The sequence below is a fragment of the Dermochelys coriacea genome, chromosome 1 (assembly GCF_009764565.3).
Source record: "Dermochelys coriacea isolate rDerCor1 chromosome 1, rDerCor1.pri.v4, whole genome shotgun sequence".
In the NCBI taxonomy this organism is placed as follows: Eukaryota; Metazoa; Chordata; order Testudines; family Dermochelyidae; genus Dermochelys; species Dermochelys coriacea.
Genome location: NC_050068.2, coordinates 340448472 through 340469489, shown reverse-complemented (window position 1 = coordinate 340469489; position 21018 = coordinate 340448472). Strand labels below are relative to the sequence as shown.

General features: G+C 43.5%; 1 protein-coding gene across 43 annotated transcripts in view; it reads left to right on the top strand.

Moving 5' to 3' along the window:
• Nucleotides 1–21018, top strand: part of CELF2 (CUGBP Elav-like family member 2) — a 549658-nt gene that overhangs the window by 418192 nt on the left and 110448 nt on the right. The gene's annotated exons all lie outside the window — the stretch shown is intronic.

Sequence of the window (21018 nt, the reverse complement as noted above, 5' to 3'; positions counted from 1 at the left end):
GTCATAGAAATTAGAGATGAAAACTATTCCTTATCCACCCACAGCCCAGCCAGTGGAGATCATTTCCTAAAGCACAATGTTTAATGTTTATTGGTCTATTTTTTCTGGAGGCTGTAATTCATTTCCGTAGAGGATACCTTCCAATGTAAAATGTTATTCCAACAGAGCTACCAATGACATTTTTTACGAGTTACCGTTGAATCTTAATCTTTGGAAAAATTGATTGTGGGTGATATGTGACAATGCCTTCCCATTTTAATATGAAAAAACGGACTGGATCTTAACCTATTGTATATCAGGTCTTGTATTGTAAATCAATCTGTGTCAGAGTTCACAAGTGTTTCATCACCTTAAACGGGGCTCATTTGATATTTAGTTTCACATTTTTGATAACTGCAGGACTAATCTGAGGCCTGCTTTTGCACATGAAAACCTCTTTTCATCCATTCTTTTAAGACAATCAAATATAAAATGGTTGACGTGTAATTGCTTCGTTATCTCTGTATCAGAGCTTGTGATAGACAATATAGTGAAAGCCTGTATTATACAATTGCTAAAATAATTGTACTCCCAGGGGAAATGCTGCATTCACACTGAGGGCTTTACATGGCTTGGAGATGTCCTTAGACTTTGATTTCTTGAGGCTTAGCATAGCCAAAGTGGTGTACAAGTCTTAGGCCCCAGTCCTGCAAGAACCCTATCTCTCATCCCTTGCACAATCAGAGTCTTACTAGATAGAGTGGGGGACTTCAGAAATCTGGTTGTATTTCCAGTTCAGCCACTGACTCATAGTATGAATCTACAGACAGATTTTTGGAAGTGCTCAACCCTGCGTGTTCCCAGTGGGAGCAGCTGAGCTCATTTGAAAAGCTGGACTCTAACTCTTGTGGGTCTCAGTTTTCCTGTCAGTGACGGTGATCTCATCATATTTACATACTTTGCATGGATGTTTTGAGATATAAACATTTCTATAACATTTTGAGGTCCTCAGAGCAGAGATCCTGTATACATGAAAATCATAATTTGCTGGTAAGTTTAGTAAGGTATATTGTTAGCAAAATAGTGTAATTGTTCGTGGCGGTCTTCTTGGGAAAAGGACAGTGAGGCAAGCAAACTCCCCTTCATCTGCTCCCCCCCCCCCAAAAAAATCAGCCAGGGAAAAATCCTGTAAAAGGAGCCTTTTTGTGTTTTCTGTCTCCTCTGCCTCAGGAGCACAGACCTTCTTCAAAAGCTCTATATATTTTTGGTAGTGAAACAAACTCACACAAGCACATCTGTAACATCTCATTGGATTCATTCCTGCAGCTGCCCCAGTGACCCAGGCAGAATGCTGTAGAAAATCATGCCTATACTGCAAGTGATTAGACATATTCAGGATCCTCATGCTGTTGATGCCAAGGAGCGCTGAATAGTTTCATCAGCTCTGCAGACGTGCTTCAGTGTAAGCCCTCTTGCCACTGCCTAGTCAAGGCCACCTTTGACAGCCAGCAGGAGCCAATACAGAACTGTTTAGGCACTCATTTTGTTCCCTTTCTCTGTTTGTCTTTCTCTCCCTGATTAAGTTGCCAATCATTCTCTTACCTCTTTCTCCTCCTGTCTTGATAAGGTGCCAGTCATTTCATACAGCCTTGTCGTCCCTTGCCAAATACTTCTCTTGTCATAACTTGGAAACAGACTGCTATAGCTTTATTTTATATCTTGATCTGATTAGTGGTGCCAAGTATCAGATATAAAGGCTTAGAGTGCAGCAGGGCCTATATATCATTTACTGTCTTGAGCTTGGATTGGTAGGGTATGGTATTAGTTAAGGACCTTGAACTGATTGATGATCTCGCCACCTCTAGAACATTAGTTTCCCATATATAATATATATGATATGGTGTATCCATTTTTAGCTTTTTTTTTCTAGCCCAGATTTCCAAATTCTGCATGGTTGCCTATTGCAAGGAAAAGATCATCAATAATTTAAGAACCCTGACAGGCAATTTGGATATACCTCTGTGATTAAATGCTCAATTAATAGAAATTTCAAAATAGTAGCATTGAGGGTGGTTCAGTACAGTATAACTATGAATAATGAGTTGAAATTAAGCAAAGGACAATTTAACCTGAATACTAGGAACAATTTCCTAGCACTGAAATCGAATAGATTGTGGAATTGTCTCCCAAGGGAAGTGGTGAAAACCTCAACGCTGGGAAATTTTAAACCGGACTAGATAAAACTTTGGAAAATTATACTCAAAAGTACAAATCTCTGCTGTCAGGGAGAAGTGAGCTAGATGATTTTGTTGTCTTTTTCCATTTCTAATTTTTATGATTCTGTGAAAACAATTTTCATATATTTGTAAGATAGTATAAATACCAGAGGGAAGTACTGTTATCAGCTTTTAGTTTGTTTTCCAACCATGAGCACAAGGCTCCATGAATTATCTTGGCTTTTCTATCTATTCAGCAGTATGTATTATGTGTACCAGTATCTGACTTCATCAGTAGAATGACTTCTACATTAGTAGAGTTTGAGTTCAGTTCCTTTTTGCCACTGATTCTGTCCTTCCTCCAGCTTAGCTGCTGGGGCACTGTGAAATCTCAGCTGCTACTTTTTAATCAAAACAAGTTTTTACACTGCTAATCTGCCTGCGCTTTTTAAAACTGTGGTGCCTCAACAGCTGGGATGCTGTCAAAACACCCGAGATGTGTTGGGCCAAAAGTCTATTCCCCAAATGCCTAGCGAACATTTTGGGCTTGATCCTGGCAAGTGCTGAGCATGGCCAGCAAGATTCTCTGCTCTTTGTTCCCAAACCAAGTCCTTATAAGGCACCGCCATTTATTTTTGTGTGCATGTACAAATATATGGTTTTATCGCTAAAGTGTTTTGTTTATCTTTGCTGCTGTTGCATTTATTTTAGTACTCATCTAGACAATTAATTAGGAAAACACTTGAGTGCTGAATATGCTTCTTCAGATACACCACTCAGTTGTTGTTGTTGTTGGGTTTTTTTTTTCAGGAACATGAAGCAATTAAAAAAAAAAATCTATTGCAGTTTTCCTAACAATGGCTTCTTCCCTCCGCACCTTCCATCTCAGTTGCTCCTCCCTCCCCCATTCAAAAGGCAGGCCCTGTTACTTTGAAAGATCTTGGGCACCATCAAGAGCTCAAAGCAAAGTGTGGTCCTTAAAGTTCAAAGGTTCCATGGTGTTGCATCTTCATCTGCATAGAACTGTTCCAACCAAGTAGAAAGATTCAAGAGCCAGCAGGAAAGATTTTAATATTTTTGTTTTGTTTGGGTTTTTGGTTTTAAGATTTAATAGGGGAATAAATGTGTCCCTGGTACCAAGTTAGGGAAAATGAATCTTTTTAGATTGAATGTTGTTTGAAGGTGCAGGTACAAAGGAATAGATTTGACATATGCTCTGACCCTCCTGGAGTGAAACTGCAGATGTCTTGAAATCAGCAAAAGACATGGGAGAGTTTATATCACTGAAGTTAAGAATAAATGTAACTTTTCAGCTTGGTTTTATTGTGCAAATGGAACAGGGAGCATAACATACATTCAGAGAAAGGTGAAGTTCTTAGTATAAATTGGGAGATAGGGGAACCTCAACTCAGGTGAAGAAGGGCTCTCAAATAAATGAGGATCAGAGAATTGAAGTGGATATGTAACAGATATTGGGTCACAACCATGCTGATGTAAATCTTTGTAGCTCAGTTAACCAGCTGAAGATATGGCCCATTAACTGGCTCTGAGGGCAATAGTGGTAAACTATGGCCTGTCTCGGGGGAGGGGGATAGTACTTATCATTGTGCTATATTGGCCAAAGCTGAGGACAGTGGAAGGAACTATTTCCTTCTCGGCTTTTTTTCCCTTTCTGTTGCCCTGGAAGCTAGTCTGTGTTTGTTTTATTAAATCCTTCCTCTTCCTACATGCAAACTTTTGGAGGAATTATGTAGGGCTTGTGTTTTCTCAGGCAGAAGCACAGTTTTCAGATAGTGATGTTCTTCTGTCTATCTACAATACTTATCTGACCCCCATTACTCTAGTATATGAGCACCTCACAATCATTTATGTATTTATCCTCACCACACCTCTGAGACTTAGGAAAGTTCCATTATCAACATTGTACTGAAGAATAGAGAGGCTAATGGCCAGGTTTTTAAAATGTATTTAGATGCTTAAAGCTATAGTTAGGCACCAGTAGGATTTTCAGACATTTAATTCCCACTGGGCACCTATCGGCATCTTCACATGCCTAAATACCACTAAAAATTTGGCCATAAGTGAACTGTGCAAGGTCACATAAAGAGCCTGTGGCAGAATTAAACCCAGGTCTCCTAACTCCCAAGATAGTGCCTTAACCAGTGGGCTATCCTTCTTCCCACCATGTTTGTAAGGAGCAGGCTCCAGAAAGGTAGCATTTGTTTGGTTCCACCACGGTTCCCTGCTCTTCTTCTGATTATTTTGTCGTACTCTGTCTATTTCTCTCCTTATTTTGTCTCCTTAACCACTTTATGCTGCTAGATCGGGCCTCCTTCTGAAGCCTGTGTTCTGCAGAAAGCAAGCCTAGGTTCCAGAGCTGTTAGTGCAGTGTTGGGGGGGCAGGTGGCCTGCAATTGTGTGGTCTTCATACTTAGACACTTCTAAGCCTGAATTTCCTATTTGGGATTTAAACTAAGTCCCATATTGTAGTGGATATGACAGTGTTGTAGAAACCTGTAACTAAACAAAATGTGTGTTAATTCCAACCCTTTAATTCACAAACCTCTGAACTTAATTCTGAAAACAGGGTGTAACGTGGACTTCTGGATCCTTTTTTGCTTTACAAGATAGAACACTTTAAGGTCATATTGGATCTGCTTTTATTCTCTCACAGGACAAATTCATATGCTATTTTTTCCCCTTTCTATAAAATTAACTAGTTATTGAGCGATTTCCTGAGAGAAGCATTTCTGACACTCTGGCAATACAATACAATGACAAAACATACCAAATTTAGCAGTTTAATCCCTGACGTTGTCAATTAAAGTTAAATGAGTTAGCAAGATATATCTAAAGAAGTCATATTTGTTTGGTGCGGCATCTTTGACTAGCATGCTAAATGTCCTGGTTCTTATTTCCCCAGATAAATTAGATTCCAGTACACACATGTAGGTTTTTCATAGTGACAGTATATTTACAAACTGCTACTTACTGTCTGGATAGTCAAGGATTAGAGGGTTGAGTGATGAAATAGAAGCTTTTTTTTTTTTTGGTTTTGGTTTATTTGGTTTTGATTTTGCCCCATTGCAACTTCCTGGGAAGGAATTCAAGGATTATTTTACAGCATGTGTGATATTCAGAGTAAAGTTGCAAGAATAACTGGTTTTTCTAGTTTATTGGCTGTTCTGGAAAATTAATTTTTATTTGACCTGGAAGCATTTTTTTTTAAATGGCAAACTGAAAAGTTTAAAAAAAAATTGTGGTCAAATATTAGGTTTTTATTTGGCATAAAACTAAACATTTCATTTAGATTTTGAATGCTTTAAATCAAATTGAAGTAACGCCATTTGAATTAGAACATCAAAATGTTTCATTTTGAAAATGTAGAATTTTGACTGTTTTGGATATTTGTTTTGTGCTCTTTTCGCCAACAATTTGAGGGAAGTGACACAAATTCACAAAATTTTGGTGTCAGTGAATCTGCATTTTTGTCTAAAAAAGGTTTTAAGCTGAAAAATTTCATCCAGCTCTAAGTCAGAGTATTTCTCACTGCAGAGTTGTCCCACTGCTGAGCTGGTATTTGGGACTGTGCACCAGCTTCTCCAGGATCATAGTGAACTCTGGTATGAATTGTAGGGTCATCAAACAAATCAGTGGTCTGGAGGTGTTGTGAGTGAGAAGCAGCAGGCATTTCTGTGACTTACCTTTATCTCTTAAGAGTATTAAAGTGAGAGAAAGCAAACATGGGAATTCTGAAATTCTAAGATCTGTGCTCTGGAGTTCCATACAGTACTACTGGGTGTCTAGGGGTCTGATAAGTATTAACATTGGGAACTTTAACCAACATTTGGGTCACCCCGCAGTACCAGTTCTGCTTACCAAAAGTGGCCCACTAGGCGCTCACATTCCACACCCAACTCTTACCCATTTAAAATTTGAGGACAGGTTGAGATCATTTTAGCTCAAATACTGCTAATCATTAGCTTTATCAGATAAAATTGTGGATACGGACCAGTGCCAGCTATCTCTTAAAGGAGATTTCAGAGGGAACCACCTACTAGACAATTTGAGTAGGCCCTTTTCACAAGAATTGAATTAAGATACAGTTTTATCTCCACACCCATTTTAGGAACTGATTGATAATGGGGAGAGTTTCATTTTTCCAACATTTTTAATTCTGAACCTTTCTTTCCCTGTAGTTTCCAGAAATTTATTTAGCAGGGGGAAGGTTTGCTACCTCTGAGGGTGACTGCAAAGGGGCTGAGAAGGTTTTAACTCATTTCAGAGACAGAATCCCCAAACCACTTACTTGGAGCAGATAGAAAGGGAACATTGGACAGGTGACCTCCTACTGGAGAGAAAGGGGAATGGCAGTACTGGTGGGATACAGTGTGAGGCCTGTGAGTGAGGATGTGACAGAAGAGAACATAAGAGCGGCCATAACGAGTCAGACCAATGGTCCATTTAGCCCAGTATCCTGTCTTCTGACAGTGGCCACTGCCAGATGCTTTAGAGGGAATGAACAGAACATGACAATTATCAAGTGATCCATCCCCTGTCGTCCACTCCCAGCATCTGGCAATCAGAGGCTTAGGGACATGCTGTCACAACCAGGACATGGGTGGTCTGACCTAGTGGTCAAAGCAGGAGTCAGGCCAGGTCAGATACAGGGAGGTCAAAGTCCAAGACAGGCCAGAGGGCAAACTGAGAGTCAAGCATGAGGAGGCAAGCAGGGTCAAGGTACCAGGAAGTCAAGCCAGGGGAACAGGAAGCACACATTCCAGAGCAGGATGGATTCCATTCATGGACAAGTTCCTGTTCCTGTGCTGGGTTTATATAGGAGCAGTAGACTAATCAGGACGCCCAGCATGCTGTCTGTCCAGTTCCAGGTCTATATGGTTTCTGCTTCTGCTCTAGCAACTGTTAGCAGGTGGCAGATTGGAGCTTACTAGCTCCTAAGAGTCCTGTGGACCCATGTTTGAAAGCCATCGTCCCTGACCATCTTGGCTAATAGCCATTGATGAACCTATCTTCAATGACCTTGTCTTTTTTTGAACCCAGTTATTCAATATCGCTTGGCAATGAGTTCCAGAGGTTGGCTGTATGTTGTGGGAAGAAGAATGTCCTTGCTGCCTATTAATTTCATTGGGTGAAACAAAGGAAAAAAGGAAAGGAAAAAGAGAGGAGAAATATAATACTTAATAACCACAGTGCTCAGTGCCTTCATTTTATATCTCCTTCAAAAGATGATTTGTTTATATAATATTATTTGTATTATACTAGCACATAGATGCCTTGAGTGAGCGCAGGGGGCTCATTGTACATACACATAATAAAAGACAATCCCTGTCTCTAACAGCTTACAGTCTAAATAGGCAAGACCAATACAATATAGGAGAAATAAAATATGATTGTCCCCATTTTACAAATGAGGAAATGAAGCACAGAAGAATTAAACTTTCCCAAAATCACACGGGATGCCCATGACAGAGCTGGGACTTGAACCTAGATCTCCTCATTTCCTGCCCAGTGGCTTAATCACTAGATCATTATTCCTCTCTGTTATAAGCACTGATGGTATTTTTAGTGCTGTTTAAGATCCAAATTACTAGTATTCTTTGTCTCAAAGAGCTAGAATTCTAAGTAGGGCAAACTCAAACTAGACAATATTCACTGGGGGAAATTATTTGGATTTTTAACAGTTAATATTAGTGACTCGCTTTCTGCGAGTGTTGCAAGAGAAGTGCGTCTCTAGGAGGAATTTGAGAGGATAGTAGCTTGGGTGAGCCACATTGCCTATGCATGGAATGGTTCCAGCAGCATTCTGTCTACTAACAGAGGGCTGGGGCATTGGTTCCGCACTGACTCGAGGATAGAGAGCTGCCTACTGAATTATCAACACTGCTGCAGCACTTTGTGGGGTTTTATTTTTCCCCTTGGAAGCCTCCTGTCTGCAAACAGTGCTGCTAAGATCATATCCCATGGTGGAGTGGAGGTTGCCTTCAGTCTTGGAATAGTTTTATTAATTACATGAAACCGCTATTATCAAATCTGTTTTTTTTTCTCTCTTAGTGGATACTGTCCCCATACAGCTGCATTTATCACTCTGTCTGGCAATATCCAGAATCTAATTCTGAACCTTTTGTTTACCTATTACCATCCACTGTGAATGTCAAATAGTATTTTCAAGTTTCAGAAACTGAATCTAATCAAACTTTCCCCCTTTCTTCCCACAGCAACCCCTGGTGCCTTGCTCTAGGAGCTTACTGGCCATAAACTTTCCATTCATTATGCATACCACAAGAAAGTTCAAGAATCTGCTAAATCTGCTAATTTACATTAAAATTCCTCAAATACTTTTGCAGCCATTAGACATTTAAAATTGTTTAATGTAAGAGGCTTATTTCAGAAAGCAAGAAAAATGCAGATTCTAGCAATTTTGTCCTTGATATCTTTTCTATCTGTGTCGCACTTTAGTCAGAATTTACATAATAATGGATGGGGAAGTGTTGTAGCCCACGAACCAGTGCACATTATTTCTTAGTTGCTTTCCCAAAAGGCTTGAAAATGCAGCAGATTTAATCTAGGTCAAAAAAAGACCTCAATTTTCCAGGCAGAGGACATTTATAGAGAGCATTTGTATTCACAAGGGTACGGGAATGACTCCTCCAAAAGAACTCCCCAATGCAGCTGAAGGATGACAGGAAACTAGGACTTGTGGCCAATTAACAGAAATGCAGTCATAAAGAGAAAAAACTAAGCTTCATGGGATTGTTTTTTACTGGCCATTTACAAGGCTGTTACAGGCCAGGTACACTGGTACTGTAATGTGCTAAGGGGTGTTCAGGGTATAATATAGCTGCTATCACTATCCTGGACGTTATAATCAGAAGAAGAAAGGGAGCAGAAGAAGCACAAGTGTTGAATTTAGTTCATCCTGGTTGGAATAGTAGCACTCCCCATCTCCAGATAGCATGTTAACATTATAAATGGCAGCACTGTAAAATCTGCTGCCATTACAATTGAGAGTGAGTGGCTTTTGTGTTTCCTGGCTGGTGGCCGGATTGGTAATATGGTTTCCATCAGGGTGCCAATTATATCAAACTCTATAAAACTGAGCTAATTGGAATATGGTATCATTAAAGGGTTGATTTCTGCAGGATATGGCAGTTCTATCTGTTTGATTGCCCCCGAAATGAAAGGCCCCATCTTACACACAAGTTACTCGATGTATTACAGAGCAGCAGCATGGTACTAAGAAATAATGCGAAAATGCATCCATAGCTGTTCCTTTTTTTCTTTTCTGTTAAGTGAGAGCAGAGACGCAGCTTGATTTCACCTTCCAAATGTGTTTTATTTTCCTGTGCAAGTCTTTGCTTCTATCACCAATCTTTCCCTTTCAGCCCTCGCTTATATGCCTCTATGTTTAGTATTGCATGGTTAGAGGTACAAGATTAAGTAACCAAAGCAACTCTCCAAAGCTTGTAACACTCTCCATGTGTAACCCACATGCCTACTGGGTGTAGTGTTCTGTCCCATCTAGTGGCACCGAAACTACTTAAAGAGAGAAACAGAGAGATAAAATGAGTCTGCTTTACAGCCTTGGCTAACAGCCAGTTGGCTTTTAGCTCATGCAGTAGAGCAGGGGAGGCCAACCTGTGGCTCCGGAGCCACATGCGGCTCTTCAAAGGTTAACATGCGGCTCCTTGTATAGGCACCGACTCCGGGGCTGGAGCTACAGGCGCAAAGTTTCCAATGTGCCGGGGGGGTGCTCACTGCTCAACCACTGGTTCTGCCACAAGCCCTGCCCCCACTCTACTCCTTCCTGTCCCATCCCCGAGCCTGCCGTGCCCTCACTCCTCCCCCCTCCCAAGCCTCCTGCATACCACAAAACAGCTGATCGGGAAGTGTGGGGAGGGAGGGGAAGGCACGGATTGGAAGGGAGGGGCTGCTGGTGGGTGGGAGACACTGGGAGCTGGTGGTGGGAGCTGCTGCGGGGCCACTGCTGTATTACTGTGGCTCTCTGGCAATGTACATTGGTAAACTCTGACTCCTTCTCAGGCTCAGGTTGGCTCATGCAATAAGCTCCAGAGGCCCCAGGTTCAATCCTGCCTCTCCCTCTTCCCCTCCCCCCCCCCCGATGACACTCATCTCTCAGAATATTGGAATGGCATCTTCTCTAGAAGGTAGTTAACTGCATAATAATCCATAGTGCAATATAAATACAGCTCAGGCCTCCTCATAACCTTCCCCTCCCCGACTCCCATCTAATGCAGTTGAAAGTGGCTGTTCTCCAAGCACATACCTAAACTACTGTAGCAATAGGTCTTCTCTGTGGCTTTAATGGAAAGACTTTCTGACGTCTTAATTGCCTGTTGGAAAATGAAAGCACTGGTCATGGTGTGTTTGGTTGAAAGTCATGCTGTTTAGGCAGTTGTTCGAGGTTCACGAAGCACGTATTACACTCTTCAGGGGAACAGCTGGAATTCAAGAGACCCCTATAAATGCAGCCCCTTTAACTCATAATGTAATATTTAAAATGTGTGGTGGGAGGTGAGGTCAGAAATCAAGATCAGAACTCCTGGAGAAAACCCTTGTTTGATTTATCTAGCTTGAACTGTGCCGGATTGACAAGAAGCCAGTGTCCCCATTGAGATTCCAAGCATGCGTGAAGCCAGCACCTGTTCTGCTTGCTAATTCACTTACAAAAGTGAGCTTCATTCACAGAAAGAGAGAAACATAGCAGGATTTCACTCATTTAGCCTTCCAGGGCCTTCCGCCTCTAGATCTGTCAGTCCCTTAGAATTCAAACATAGCCTTTAAAGGAATTTTCAATTCACAACATGATGACTTTGTTGAAGTCCTGAATGTGAATGTATCTTGAATTGAATTTGTCTGCTAGGATTCCATTACTTGCTAAAAGAATACAGAGTTCAATCATCAGATAATCATTATAGCTGTTTTGAAGTGTTTATTTTATTAGTCTAGAAGGTAAAGCAAATTTCATACTTTTAAGTTGTTGCAAGCTTTGAAGACACACTGATAAGCTCTTGTATTCCTATATCCTATGGCTAGGGTTTAGATGCTGGCAGCAGGTGATAATATGCACAACACAGTGGAGCTCCAAACTGACAATTTTGGACAGTTCAAAACTATAAAAGCTTAAAAATCAGTCCAAGAAATATGTTGTTTTTTTCTATTTTTTTTCTCCTTTTAACCCAAAAAGTTGTTTGGGCCTGGAAAATCTGCTCTACGGTTTTCTCTGAGCCAAATCATTACAACAAAGCCCTTATAAGAAAACGGATTTTGCAATTCCAGCCAAAACTAAGGGTTATCTTCCGTTCCTCTCGCACATGCATAGCTCCCCATTAACCATAGACTGGCAACTATGAACTCATCTTAAAGGAGAAGAAGAAACAGGAGCTTAAAGAGCATTTTCACACCAAAAGCTAAACAGACATTTCCATCCTCACTTGAGCATGTAATTCCTGGTGTAGTGATTCTCTCTTGTGTGCAAATGTCAGGGGTCAATGTCCAGGTTCTGTAACCAGAGGATGACCTCAATATTGAGGGAGAGTAGATGTTGTAAACTGCACTCTAGATGTCGGGTTGGGAACTTCCACCACGTGAGTTATTTTTTGCAATGCTGCGCCCCCGGGCATAGCACAGGAGCCAACGGTGCATGGTTTTGGTAACTCTGATCAAGCAAGAAAGTAGCTTGTTGAGCACTGGTCCAGCATCTGTGATCAAGTGGAGAAAGAGGCAAGTGCAGTGATGGACTCCTGAATTTACTTAGGCAGTCTACACTTAAAAATTAGATTGACCTAACTATGCCGCTTAAGGCTGTGAAAAATGTTGCACCCTGAACTCCATAGTTAGGTTGTGTCCAGTTTCGGTCCCTGCAAGCCAGAAAGGATGTGGACAAATTGGAGAGAGTCCAGTGGAGGGCAACGAAAATGATTAGGGAGTTGGGGCACATGACTTATGAGGAGAGGTTGAGGGAACTGGGGTTATTTAGTCTGCAGAAGAGAAGAATGAGGGGAGATTTGATAGCAGCCTTCAACTACCTGAAGGGGGTTTCCAAAAAGGATGGAGCTCGGCTGTTCTCTGTGGTGGCAGATGACAGAACAAGTAGCAATGGTCTCAAGTTGCAGTGGAGGAGGTCTAGGTTGGATATTAGGAAACACTGTTTCACTAGGAGGGTGGTGAAGCACTGGAATGGGTTACCTAGGGAGGTGGTCGAATCTCGTTCCTTAGAGGTTTTTAAGGCCTGGCTTGACAAAGCCCTGGCTGGGATGATTTAGTTGGTGTTGGTCCTGCTTTGACCAGGGGATTGGACTAGATGACCTTCTCAGGTCTCTTCCAACCATAATCTGCTATGATTCTGTGACTCTAACCCCCTAGCAAAAGTGCAGCTAGATTGACAAAATATTTCTTCCATCGACCTAACTCACCTCTTTGAGAGGCAGCAATAAACTACATCAATGGAAAAACCCCTTCTGCTCATGGAGGAAGCGTCTGCACTACAGCAGCATAGTTGCAGCTGTACCACTGTGGTGTTTGTAGTGTTAGCCTGAGTGTGTTAGTCTCATTCCCACCAATACTTCCACACTGGAAGGATGTCATTTTCAGCTTCCAGGCTGCACTGATTGTCCGTGCATGGTAAAAGACTAGCAGCACTCTTTTTCTAGAGTACTTGTGGCACCTTAGAACAAGTACTCCTTTTCTTTTTGCGAATACAGAGTAACACGGCTGCTACTCTGAAACTTTTCCTAGAGTGTTTCAGCTGCTGTGGCAAAGAGATGTCGTGAGATCAGCTGTGGCACTATAGTGATTAAGCCTCTTGCATAGATTCCAGTACCATTAAAGGAAGTCATGGAAGATGCCAGTCACAATTCCATACAGTTCCTTTGTGAAAGAGGCTGTACTACTCAGCAGTTTGAAACTAGGCCTTTAAATAGTCTTCGCTGAGTAATTTGCCTTTGTTTGATTTGGGAGAAAGTGATAGAAAACTCACCTCTGACTATGTTTCATGAACATCTTCAGGGATACTTGCAGTCCAGTGAAGCCCCCATTCCTTTGGTGGCATCTTTGAGCAGATCTGCACCTTTTTCTTCACATACTAGAGTGCAGGTCGGATTCTCAAAGATATCTAACAGACACAGACACCCAAGTCCCATTAAAAGTTATCAGAGTAAGCTACTTAAATGATTTTGAAAATCCCAGACTGCAGCTCTGAATTGGCTGCTGTAACGATGTGCATGAGGAAAGTTGCATTTCTTTCGCTGTTTTAACAAAACAAAACAAAACAAAACAAAAAAAAACAGAAAAACAGCAAAATCTTTCCCCTAATTCCCCCTATGATTTTAGGGATCTGTCATTTTTTTTCTATATTTTGCATATTCTGAAACTTTTAAACTATCATTTAAAAATTCAGATGATGCAGCCATTACAACACAAATTCATATATTCTGCTGGTGTCCTGTTTACCTAGATTGGCAGAAAGGTGTTTCCCTCCAATCTCACTGAACAGATCCCTACTAATAAACAGAGAGCCTCCACCACTGGCACTAGTTGGTGCCTTTGGTAGCCTCAGCGAAGGCCAGAGATTGAGTATGTCAAGGAGAATAAACCACCTTATCACTCCTAGAAACTGAGGTCCTTGAGGTCTTTTTCTAGCACTAAATTTGCTTTTAAGAAAAAGAAAAGGCATCTGAGATAAGAGACCCTATTTTGGTGAGGCTGAGGTGTTGATGTTGCAAACTTTGGAGTACCTATCTGCAGTGATGAGCTGCCAAAATCTTAACAACAGGTTTCCTCCTCACCCCACAAGGGGGTCATTGCCCAGCCCTGCCCCCCAGGACTCCTGTCCCATCCACCCCCTCCCCTGTCCCCTGACTGCCCCCAGAACCGGGCAGGAGGGTCTCGTGGGCCACCGTAGTGGGTGCCCACCCCACCCCACCCCTAAGAGCCGGAGGGACCTGCCGGGGGGCAAGGTGGGGAGTCCCGGTGGTGCTTACCTGGTGCGGCTCCCAGGAAGCATCTGGCAAGTCCCTCTGGCTCCTAGGGGTGGGGGAGCGTAGCTAGGGGGGAGCAGGGGGAGCAGCCACTTCCCCACTGATCACATCAAAAGTGGCACCTTAGGCGCCGACTCCCTGGGTGCTCTGGGGCTGGAGCACCCACGGGGAAAATTGGTGGGTGCAGAGCATCCACCGGCCACTCCTCGCCCCGCGCCCGGCCCCAGCTCACCTCCGCTCCACTCCTCCCCTGAACCCACCACCCCCCTCTGCTTCTCTGCGCCCCCGGCTTCCCCCGAATCAGCTATTCGGCGGGAAGCCGGGGAGGGCTGAGAAGCAGGCCATGGCTTCCCGCTCAGGCCGAGGGTGGCGGAGGTGAGCTGGGGCGGGGAGCGGTTTCCCTACAGGCCCCCCCCCCAGTTACCTGCTGCGTCGCGGGCGGCCCTCCTCATGCCCACCCTCCCCCCCCCGCCTGAGCTCACCTCCACCTCCCTAAGCCTGAGCGGGAAGCTGTTGCTTGCTTCTCAGCCTGCCCCGGCTTCCCGTATGAACAGCTGATTCATGGGAAGCCTGGGGGGCGGAGAAGCAGAGCAGCGCGGTGCATTCAGGGGAGGAGGCAGAGGCAGAGGTGAGGTGAGCTGGGGCCGGGGGTGGGGTGGGGATCTGCCGGTGGGTGCTCTGCACCCACCAAATTTTCCCCTTGGGTGCTCCAGGGCTGGAGTACCCGTGGAGTCGGCGCCTAAGGCACCACTTTTGGCCGGTTAAATTTAGAAGCCCTTTTAGAACCTTTTGTCCTTCGCAGAACAACCAGTTCTAAAAGGGCTTCTAAATTTAACAACGAGTTCTAGCGAACCGGTGCGAACCAGCCTATTTCGCCCTCAGAAGTTTGTGGAAATGGAGATGCTTCCTCTCTGTTTTTGTCCTCCATTTCTCAGACATTTTGTTTTTTGCCATCGTACTCTTTCTGGTGTGATGGCAATTTTGTTTTGTTCGTTCAAACATCTGGCACCACAGCCAGGGTATTTTGGCTGATGTTATTAGGACATTACAGACCTGGGAAGGTTGACTTTTGTGCTCCATTCAATGTCTCTTCTTGGTATGTAAACAACAGTGTGTGTGTGTTACTGTAAAAGCTGTTACCAGTAGAGCTCAAACAGCTGTTGTACCAAAATAGTGAAAGTATTCTTTTTATTTTTCATGAGTTAGCGATTGTACAGTTTCTCTACAATCAAGAAGATGCAGTCCCACCTGGATTTATCTCAGAGTTAAACTAGTTAAATGTTGGTCTGTTGTAGGCAGTCATGGTACCTTCCGCATCAGATACTTTCAAGGTTGCCAACCCCCAGAATGGACCTTGACAGTTGCCCTGACCTGAGGGATTTTCATTCAGGCTTCCAGTTACTTGGGGTGCAGAGGGTTTCATCCTGAGGGACTTACAAAGCACCCTCTTTCTTTTAGGAAAGAAATAATCCCTCCCTAGATATCTGCAGGTAACTCACATGACTCTGAGCTGCCTTCAGAGCCAAGTACTGAGGTACAATCCTTCACGTACCATCGAGATGCAGGAATTTTACACTGAATCCATATTCAAATCTAGGTCTGCTCTGTGGAACTACAGCAGTTCAAGTTGGAGCCACCTATTAGTAAACTCCTCTTGAAAATTCCCTAAAATGAGGTGTAAAATTTCCTCTGGGAGTGTGTGAACTTTGCCAATCTGTTTTTCTCTTCACTCCCAGCCCTACCCTCCTTAGCAGATCTATTCAGACCCAATCATTGTCAACTGTGGTAGTTCTGCCCAGTTGTCCATTAGAGATGATTTTTTTAATTAAAAAAAAAAGAGTTTAAATAGATGTAAGTAATTGAAGCATTTCATCTTTGGGCCTTTTTAGATCCACAAGTTTTAAGGCCAGAAGGGACTGTTGTGACCGTATAGTCTGACCTCCTACCTAACACATTTCTGTGTTGCCTCTTATACTGCTATTGTCTCCCAGTTTTTGTTCACAAAGTCACAATCCTCTCCTCTTACAGATACCCCTTAAAACCACTTTTCTTTCATGAAGCCCACAAGTAGCAAGCCCATGATAATTTCCCAATATGTCCTGTATTGCTGTGTTCATCTTTCAGATGCAAGCTCTTGGAACCAATGCCAACTATGCTCCTCTAGAAGGTCTCAAACTTTTCCATACCTGGTGTAATAAGCTCCCTTCTCTGCCCTTTGGACCACCATAAACAGACTGCATACTTCCGAGTTGATAAACCCCAGTGTGTTGTTGATTGAATCCCCTCCACCCAGTACAACCTTATGCAGCAAAATACAATTGGAAGTAAGGCTATGTCTAAATTAGCACTTTTGTCGGTATAATTTACGTCGCTCAGGGGTGCGATAAAACACCCTTCTGAGTGACACAAGTTACACCAACAGAAGCACCAGTGTGGACAGCACTATGTCAGTGGGGGAGGCTCTCCTGCCAACATAGCTACCACCGCTCATTGGGAGTGGATTAATTATGTCAATGGGAGAGCTCTCTCCCATCAGCTTAGAGCAGCTGTCATTGCATTGGTACAGTTGTGCCACTATAAGCTTTCTGGTGTAGACATGCCCTAAATTTCCCCCATGACTTGCCCTCCTGGGAGGGAGAGGGAAAAATCTCACTGTCCAGAGACCCCGCATCCCATCAGCCTGCCTTCCTGTCCTTAGTGTTCCCAGCTGACAGGATGATTGCTCTCTGAGCATCCATTCCCCAATTAAATCCACTCCAGAGAGTGGAATATGTCTGCACTGCAAGAAAAGACTCACAGCAGCAAGTCTCAGAGCCCAGGTCAACTGACTTGGGCTCCCACTAATGGGCTAAAAATAGCAGTGTAAACATTCAAGCTGGAGCCTGGGCTCTGAAACCCAGTGAACAGGGAGGGTCTTGGATCGCAGGCTCCAGCCCAACGGTGAACATCTACACAGCTATTTTTTGCCCTGTAGCACAAGCCCAAGTCAGTTGACTGGGGCTCTGAGATTCGTGGCCATGGGCTTGGGATTTTTTGCAGTGTATATGTAGCCATAGTGACCAGAATGCTGGGTCAGCTCTCGGCTCCTAGCACTCTGTCCCACTTGGATAACTCCAGGATTCTCTTCCCTTCCACCTGGGATTTAGGCTGGGCCCCACTCTCATCTAGCAACATGGGAAGGAGCGTAGCAATCATGGATCCCCTGGCATCTGTTTACAACCCCAGGTCGAGAGCTCATGTATTAAACAAATAAAACTAACCCAAGAGGCTATGATTGACGGTGTGATATAAAATTGGCTGGTAAAATAGAGAAAAATCACTGTTGCATTTCTATATTGTTTTATAGAAGAATGGCACAAATACAGGTTTAATTCTGGAGTAAAATAATCTGAAATCACAAGGCTTGCTCTCAGTGGAAGGTTTTAAAACTCTGACCTTCTATAAAAAGCACAAGCGGCTAACAATCAATTGCTGACTGATTGAATGATCCTGCTGAATGACCCACAAATGACTGAAATCATTACCAAATGGGCTCTTTTGTAAACTGTGAAATTTTAAGGGGATCTGCTGGCATTTGTTTGTGAATGGTGTTTCTTCTGACTGTGATAAGTCTTCATTACCTGCCTGTGAGTGTATTGTATTGCCTGTGAGTGCATTTCTGTGTTAGGGGATAAGGTCCCCCATGTATTCTGGCTGGGAACACAATTACCTTTGCTTGTTATAAAGGTAACATTTGTAGTTGGTCCAACTTCAAAGCCCCAGAGAGCACTCAAAGCACAATCTGCAGCTTGAACCAAGAGAAAGGTGGCAGGAGAGAGAATTCTGAAGATTCCAACCTTCCTTCTAGACTGGGATGGTAGCCATCTCTACTAATTAAGGTTCTGTACTTGTTGTATTCTGTTCTGTCTCTGTCCACATCCTGCTGACCACTCGTGTCTATGCTAGAGGAAACAAAAGTGGATGGGAACCTGGGAGGCAGTGACCATGAGATAGTCGAGTTCAGGATCCTGACACAAGGAAGAAAGGAGAGCAGCAGAATACAGACCCTGGACTTCAGAAAAGCAGACTTTGACTCCCTCAGGGAACTGATGGGCAGGATCCCCTGGGAGAATAACATGAGGAGGAAAGGAGTCCAGGAGAGCTGGCTGTATTTTAAAGAATCCTTATTGAGGTTACAGGGACAAACCATTCCGATGTGTAGAAAGAATAGTAAATATGGCAGGTGACCAGCTTGGCTTAACAGTGAAATCCTTGCTGATCTTAAACACAAAAAAGAAGCTTACAAGAAGTGGAAGACTGGACAAATGACCAGGGAGGAGTACAAAAATATTGCTCAGGTATGCAGGAGTGAAATCAGGAAGGCCAAATCACACTTGGAGTTGCAGCTAGCAAGAGATGTTAAGAGTAACAAGAAGGGTTTCTTCAGGTATGTTAGCAACAAGAAGAAAGTCAAGGAAAATGTGGGCCCTTACTGAATGAGGGAGGCAACCTAGTGACAGAGGATGTGGAAAAAGCTAATGTACTCAATGCTTTTTTTTGCCTCTGTCTTCATGAACAAGGTCAGCTCCCAGACTACTGCACTGGGCAGCACAACATGGGGAGGAGGTGACCAGCCCTCTGTGGAGAAAGAAGTGGTTCGGGACTATTTAGAAAAGCTGGACGAGCACAAGTCCAAGCATCCGAGAGTGCTAAAGGAGTTGGCGGATGTGATTGCAGAGCCCTTGGCCATTATCTTTGAAAACTCATGGTGTTTGGGGGAGGTCCGGGACAACTGGAAAAAGGCTAATGGAGTGCCCATCTTTAAAAAAAGGGAATGAGGAGGATCCAGGAACTACAGGCCAGTCCCTGGAAAAATCATGGAGCAGGTCCTCAAGGAATCAATTCTGAAGTACGTAGAGGAAAGGAAAGTGATCAGAAACAGTCAGCATGGATTCACCAAGGGCAAGTCATGCCTGACTAATCTAATTGCCTTCTATGGTGAGATAACTGGCTCTGTGGATGAGGGGAAAGCAGTGGATGTGTTATTCCTTGACTTTAGCAAAGTTTTTGACACAGTCTCCCACAATATTCTTGCTAGCAAGTTAAAGTAGTATGGGCTGGATGAATGGACTGTAGGGTGGATAGAAAGCTAGCTAGATTGTCGGGCTCAATGGGTAGTGATCAATGGCTCCATGTCTAGTTGGCAGCCAGTATCAAGCAGAATGCCCCAAGGGTTGGTCCTGGGGCCGGTTTTGTCCAATATCTTCATTAAAGATGTGGAGGATGGCGTGGATTGCATCCTCAGCAAGTTTGCAGATGACACTAAACTGGGAGGAGAGGTAGATACGTTGGAGGGGAGGGATAGGATACAGAGGGACCTAGACAAATTAGAGGATTGGGCCAAAAGAAATCTGATGAGGTTCAACAAGGACAAGTGCAGAGTCATGCACTTAGGATGGAAAAATCCCATGCACCACTACAGACTAGGAACCGAATGGCTAGGCAGCAGTTCTGCAGAAAAGAACCTAGGGGTTACAGTGGACGAGAAGCTGGATATGAGTCAACAGTGTGCCGTTGTTGCCAAGAAGGCCAGTGGCATTTTGGGCTGTATAAGTAGGGATATTGCCAGCAGATCGAGGGACGTGATCGTTCCCCTCTATTCGACATTGGTGAGGCCTCATCTTGAATACTGTGTCCAGTTTTGGGCCCCACACTAAAAGAAGGATGTGAAAAAATTGAAAACGTTCAGCGGAGGGCAACAAAAATGATTAGGGGACTGGAACACATGACTTATGAGGAGAGGCTGAGGGAACTGGGATTGTTTAGTCTGCAGAAGAGAAGAATGAGGGGGGATTTGATAGCTACTTTCAACTACCTGAAAGGGAGTTCCAAAATAGCAGATGACAGAACGAGGAGTAATGGTTTCACGTTCCAGTGGGGAAGGTTTAGGTTGGATATTGGGAAAAACTTTTTTCACTACGAGAGTGGTGAAGCACTGGAATGCGTTACCTAGGGAGGTGGTGGAATCTCCTTCCTTAGAAGTTTTTAAGGTCAGGCTTGACAAAGCCCTGTCTGGGATGATTTAGTTGGGGATTGGTCCTACTTTGAGCAGGGGTTGAACTAGATGACCTCCTGAGGTCCCGTCCAACCCTGATATTCTATGATTCTATGGCTGAATGGAAACTGGAATACCAGGTGTCCCACCATCTTGGTAAGCAGCAGGGGGTATGATGCAGTCAACATCCTAGTCCTCATTCACCACCCAAAGGACTAAATGTCTTACCTCTGCCCTGCCTTGCCTTATCTCTGCCATCCCAGGAGCAGGAACGCAGTATTGAGGTCTGTGAACCAGGAAGTTTCTTCTGTACTCTGGGTATTGTTCTAAGCTCCTATGAATCGTCTGCAGCTGCCTGTGTATAGCTGATGGTTTTCTGAAACTCTAGTACAATATATAGCATCTTGACCTATACAAATAATGGTTTTCACTTTAGTAGCACCTTTCATCCTAGTATCTCAAAGAATTGTATAACCCCCCTCCCACCATGTATCCCTATATGATATGTAAATATACTGATCCAAATTCAGCTGAGGAACTGAAGCACATTTATCTGGCTCACTCATGGCCACACATGAAGTTTTATGGTAGAGCTAGGAATTGAATCCAGGGGTTGAGAGGCACAGCACAGAACTTGCAGTCCTAGGAAAGGGTAGGGAACTATGGTGGTTTTAAGTGCGCTTGCCCACAAATCCATTCCTCTACCTAAGAACGGGGAATGATGCAGCTAAGGACTGTCAAACAGCATCCACCGATAGCAGCAGGCTCCAAT